General features: G+C 40.9%; 1 pseudogene; it reads left to right on the forward strand.

Moving 5' to 3' along the window:
• Positions 1-2,781: 2,781 nt before the first annotated feature.
• On the forward strand, positions 2,782-5,611 carry LOC123776160 (large ribosomal subunit protein eL43 pseudogene; annotated as a pseudogene).
• Positions 5,612-6,487: the final 876 nt, after the last annotated feature.

Genomic DNA, 6,487 nt, shown 5'->3' on the forward strand with positions numbered 1-6,487 from the left:
TACACCAGGACCTCAAACTTTTCATACATCACTTTCCTTTTTTGCAGAGTGTCTGGGAATTCCTGCTTCCTGTGTATAGTATAATCCTCCTTAGTATGGGTACCTAGTCCTTTATCATAGCCCCTCATAGTCCAATCTGTACTACTTCTTTAGGTTCTGGAACCCACCTGCAGGTTTCTCCCACCTGCCAAGAAGAAGTTCATGGTTGAGTGTTTACCAATGAATAATTCTCACTTATGTTAACATGGCAGGCCAGCAACAGTGTATAAGCAGTCTCTCTCTCAATCTAAAGAAACTTGCTGCAATGATTTTTACACATTATCCTCATGAAATTGAACTTGGTGTTATTTGGAACGGCAGTACGCATGTACACACACATAAAAGTTATAAAGGAAACCTGCCAGGGAATGTTTCGATAGTAGAGAGAAGGAAAAGAAAGGAAGGAAGTAAACATTTTGGAGAGAATTAAATTTAACAATTAACTATAAATCTCTGCAAGATACTGGGAATTCTGTAAAATAACCATAAACTCTCTGGGCTCACAAATCTTTCTGTAGTCATTTTGACCTCTCCATAAAAGCTGTCAGAGAGCCAGCCTTCCCCCTTCTCCTGCCTTTTGGTTGAGAGATTAGAATCAGAGGTATTTTTTTTCCTTCTTTTTAAATGATTTTTTACTATATTATGTTAGTCACCATACAGTACATCCCCAGTTTCCGATGTAAGGCTCGATGATTCATTAGTTGTGTATAACACCCAGTGCACCATGCAATACGTGCCCTCCTTACTACCCATCACCAGTCTATCCCATTCCCCCAGCCCCCTCCCCTCTGAGGCCCTCAGTTTGTTTCTCAGAGTCCATAGTCTCTCATGTTTCATTCCCCCTTCTGATTACCCCCCCTTTCTTTATCCCTTTCTTCCCCTACTGATCATCCTAGTTCTTATGTTCCATAGATGAGAGAAATCATATGATAGTTGTCTTTCTCTGCTTGACTTATTTCACTTAGCATTATCTCCTCCAGAATCAGAGGTATTTTGTTGAAAAGGGCCAACAAACCAAAAAGGGATAGGACCATTTGAAATCTGCAGTTTGGAGAAGAGTCAGAGCCAGAAACTTCTTGACTTCTCTATGGCTAATATTATTTTTGCAGAATATGATACAACTTGGCTATATAGTAACCCATAAAATGTTAGAAACAAAATTAGGGTAACAATCATCCCTTCAAGCTTTAGTTGGTATTCCTTTAGAATAGGGTGATTTTCAGAAACTTAAATGCTTGCAACTGAAAACAGCTTTTATGAATAAGAATGAGGTACATTCTTACCAGATCAATACCTTGTTTTCAAGGGGCCAGGTTCTCATTCCATGTAACTATGGAAATCAGATTACACGGGAAGGCCATCTTCCCCAGAGGGAGCTGGTTACAGGTGAACTTTCTGATGCTGTCAGTGAAATTGAAATTCTAGATCCAGCTATGTTAATTGAATTCAACACACTCTAATGGGCATATACATCATTTTAGTAAATTTTATTCTGGTAAAGGGAAACAAAGCACAAATAATATGACTGAAAGGCTTACTTGTCCTCTAAGTACATGCTATTGAACAAATGTAGAAACATTCTCTGCATCAAAATCCCTATTTAATGTGGCATCTTTTAACTACCTCCAGCAGTAACATGCTAGCAATTGATTTTGATAAATCTTTATCTGAGCCAAATTACTAATATCTACCTTAAGTATGTCTATTTTAAAGTTTCAAGTTGTTGTTCCTCATTATATTAAAATTGACCAGCTTAAACACTATCTTCGTTTTATGACACTAGCACTTGTATTTGTTTCCTATGACTGCTATAATAAAGTTATCACAAACTTGATGGCTTAAAACAATGTCAATTTGCTATCTTATAGCTCTGGAGGTCAGAAGTCCTAAATGGGTCTTACTACGCTAAAATTAGGGTTTGGACAGGTCTGCATTCCTTCTGGAGGCTCTAGGACAGAATCCCTTTTCTGACCTTTTCCAGTTTCGAGAGGCTGCTGCACTCCTTGGCTGGTGGCCCCCTTCTATCTCAAAGCCAGCAACAGCTAGTCAAGCTTTTCTCACATCAAATCATTCTGTCTTCCTCTTCTGCCTCATTCTTGCACATTAAAAGGACACTTGTTTTTTTTTTTTTTTAAGATTTTATTTATTTATTTGACAGAGAGACAGCCAGTGAGAGAGGGAACACAGCAGGGGGAGTGGGAGAGGAAGAAGCAGGCTCCTAGAGGAGGAGCCTGATGTGGGGCTCAATCCCAGAATGCCGGGATCACGCCCTGAGCCGAAGGCAGACGCTTAACGACTGCGCCACCCAAGTGCCCCTAAAAGGACACTTGTGACAACACTAGGTCCCCACAGAATAATCACCTATCTTAAAGTCAGATTAGCCACTGTAATTCCACCTGCAACCATAATCCTCCCTGGCCTTGTAACCTAACATATTCACAGGTTCTGGGGATTAGGGCATGGACATCTGTAGGTGAGAGGGCATCATTCTGACCACCACAGTATCCCAGTGTTTATCCTAATGTATCACATCCTCAAAGACTCATTTTTGGACTAAGATATATTTCAACTTTGAAAAGAGACTTATAGGTCATTCTCTGTTACAGTTTGGATTGTGTCCCCCAGAAAGTGATGTCAAAGTCCTGACCTCTGTTACCTGTGACTGTGACCTTCCTTGGAAATAGGGTTTGTGCGGATGTGACTTAGGGAAGACACAGTCATGAGGGTGGACCCTACTCCAGTATGACGGGTACCCTGAAAAAAGAGAAAATGTCTTGTGACCCGTAGATACATAGACGAACCACCACAGAGACCCATGGGGAGGCTGCCGTGTGACGGCAGAGGCAGGGACTGGGGCTGCAAACCAAGCGATGTCCAGGACTCACAGCCACCACCACCAGAAGCTGGGAAGAGGCAAAGAAGGATTCTCCCCCACAGGGCTCAGAGTGAACACGGCGCTGCCGGCATCTTAATTTTAGAACTCTAGCCTCCGGAACTATGAGACAATACATTTCTGTCATGTTAGGCCATGCACCTTGTGCTATGAAAGCACGACTCTATCACAGCCAGCCTAGGAAACTAATGCACACTCTCTGTTCTTATCGCCCTCCTTGACTCTGTATGGATACTTTCTAGTCTATCAGCATCTTTCTTCTAATGGGCTCCAAAGTATGCAAAGCTTTACCCAAAATGGAGATTTACCAAAGATGAGTTGAGAGGACTTCTTACATTTCTTCAAAGTTCCCTGGTTTGGGCAGGTTCGAGTATTTCCTTCATTTTGTGGCAAGATTTTCCATTGCATTGTGAGGTCTTGTAACTTCCAATCGAACCTGTAGTGTTCACTGCAGATTAAGTAAATTATCAATTTAACTTCACTTTTAATATCAGCACTGTTTTTAGCAACCTCACAATAGAAATTTTCAGCTCTTTCCATAACAGCTTATTGAAGGGGTCTATGCAACAACGAGAAAATACAGAAATGATAAAACACTACTCATGCTCTAATGACCTGGTTTTTTGATACATTAACTTTGGAGCATCTGACCCTGAAGGGACCTTCTCTGAGAACTGCCCAGCCCACATAGGGTGGGCCCCAGCAACCAGGTTTGTCTGAGATGACCTGCCCCGCTGCTATGACTGACTGGCTGGCTTAGAATGAGGGCTGACCTAATTCTCTTTCCCCGAAATTTGGAAGTGGGATGCAGTGCCATTTGATCTGTGTGTGGAAGCAAGTGATGGAAATGACAAGCCCTTTACGGAGAGATGTGTTGCTCCTGCGTATAAGGAGAAGTTGAGAAAATCAAAGTGCAAGGGCAGAAAATGAAGCACCTGGGGCCCCAAATCAAGAGTGATTGAGAGAGTGCCTTCCATGGTTCCCGAGTGCTTTCCAGTTCCTGGCTAGCCCACATGTGTGAGTTAATAATTTCCTTCCTTTTTACTTAACTTACTGTGAAGAGTGTAGGTCATCTGTAACTAAGAGAACGTTGACTAAGACAGGGGAAATCGAATAAATAGCTAGAAGACAACTAGAAAGTAAGAAACATCTTAGATAAGTGATATGCACACGGAGAACAGTTCAGCATATATGACTAAAGAGAATTTTAGAAGGTCAATAAGTGGGATTCTGAGCTAGAAAGGTAGGTTAGAGCTGCACTGTTTGGTTGACATGGCGCCGCGGCCAGTTTGGAGCGCAAAGTGACAGGATAATAACTGCTAACATTTATTGAGTGTTAATTATGTGCCAGGGGTAAGAATTTCACTTGCATATTTCCATTCAGTTGCAACAACCATAGGTTGTGGGACTTATTAAAATCCACAATACAAATAAGGAAGGAAGGAATGAGAAATAAAGTGGCTTAACCATTCCCCCACACTTAGCTCACTCCAGATTCGGGTTCAACTCTTTTAGATTGTCTCATCTCAAAATCAGAGTTGTACTTTAGGACAGCTCTAGTTGGAAATCCTTAGCACAAAACAGAAGAAGAGGAAGATGGTAAAAAGACAAATTAAGAAAACTTACCATAGGAGATACTTAGGAGAGCCACTGGGAATGACATTGGGAATGGAGAAGAGAAAGGATACAATGAGAAAGGATACAATTATTTCTTTGGCACGTCTGAACAACTTATGGCAACAGGGAAAAGGAAGGAAAAAGTCATGGCTGAACTCAAGCTTTGGAACTTAAAGCTTGGAAGCATAGTAATGCCCCTAACAGAAAGAGGAGAGCAAGAGCCTGGGTGAGAGCAAGGATGGGAGAGAACCTTGAAGACTTCATCTGGGGAGTGAGATGCCAGCCAAACATCTAGGTGGAACTCCCCTACAGGCAGGTGGATGTGTGACACTAAGGCTCTGGGAAAAGTTCAGATTTTGATTTGGGGAGTCATCTTCATAAAAATAAAAGTTCAAGCCATGAACATGGATGAGATTGCCAAAGGAGAGGATATAATGAAAAGGTTGATAGCAGAATACTTAAAGAAGATAAAGGCAAATATTTATATAATCTTGAAAAAAAAAAGAAAGAAAAGAAAAGGTTGCTAGCAGATACTTACAAAAACATTTAGCAGCCTGAAGAGTTTCTAGTGAGATCAAAGATCTAATATAATGGAATTACATTATATCACCGGAGGCAAGAACAAAGAGATTAGTAACTCAGTATCTTGAGCAACTAAGATGCAATTTCAGGTCTTAAGGACCTTAGAAGATACATCCCCAAACTAGAAACTTAATAGTGTAAACGTGGCTCTTTCTGGGCTCGGTCCTAGTTTGTGGCAACATAGCTAAACACACCAAGGTCAGAATGGTCAAATCCAGGACCCATCATGGTGCCTCCCTCCAGAAAATGGTGAGGAAAATTGAAATAAGCCAGTATGCCAAATACACTTTCTCCTTCAGTGGCAGAACCAAAGTGAAAAGACCAGCTGTGGGGATCTGGCGCTGTGGTTCCTGCATGAAAACAGTAGCCAGTGGAGCCTGGACACACAACACCACTTCTGCCCTCAAGGTAATGTCTGCCATCAGAAGACTGAACGAATTGAAAGACCGGCAGGAGCTCCACCATTTGAAACCTTGCTAGCCTTTAACAAATGGGTGAATGTAGGTAACAAAATTATATGGTTTCCTGTTAAATTTATTAATTAGATATTCTGATTTGCATTGCATTGATTTTGCTTCTCAAAAAAGACTTGGAAATTAAAATCCTTTTTAAGTTTTATGAGAAAAAATCGTGATAAATGTGTCACAAAGAAGTTATTTTCCAAAATAATTATATAAATAAGGCCTTTATGAGATCAGAGGTGGAAGTAAAGAGCTTGAGCTCCAATTCATGAAGGTCTTCACTGCAAGTTTCTGGGCATCCTACACTACACACTCAAGGCACATGTGATCATCTGCAATCATCTTTAACAGAATGAGGTGCTTTCGAGATGCCCTGCAACAGATGACTGGATTAAGAAGTTGTGGTCCATATATACAATGGAATATTACTCAGCAATCAGAAAGAATGAGTTCTCAACATTTGCTACAACATGGACAGCACTGGAGGAGATAATGCTAAGTGAAATAAGTCAAGCAGAGAAAGACAACTATCATATGATTTCTCTCATCTATGGAACATAAGAACTAGAATGATCAGTAGGGGAAGAAAGGGATAAAGAAAGGGGGGGTAATCAGAAGGGGGAATGAAACATGAGAGACTATGGACTATGAGAAACAAACTGAGGGCTACAGAGGGGAGGGGGGTGGGGGAATGGGATAGACCGGTGATGGGTAGTAAGGAGGGCACATATTGCATGGTGCACTGGGTGTTATACACAACTAATGAATCATCGAGCCTTACATCGAAAACCGGGGATGTACTGTATGGTGACTAACATAATATAATAAAAAATCGTTATTAATAAAAAAAAAAAAAAAAAAAAAAAGAATGAGGTGCTTTACTTTTACTGTGCTT

This window comes from Ursus americanus, chromosome 11 (genome assembly GCF_024610735.1).
Source record: "Ursus americanus isolate L20-20 chromosome 11, mUrsAme1.1.p, whole genome shotgun sequence".
Taxonomy (NCBI): Eukaryota; Metazoa; Chordata; class Mammalia; order Carnivora; family Ursidae; genus Ursus; species Ursus americanus.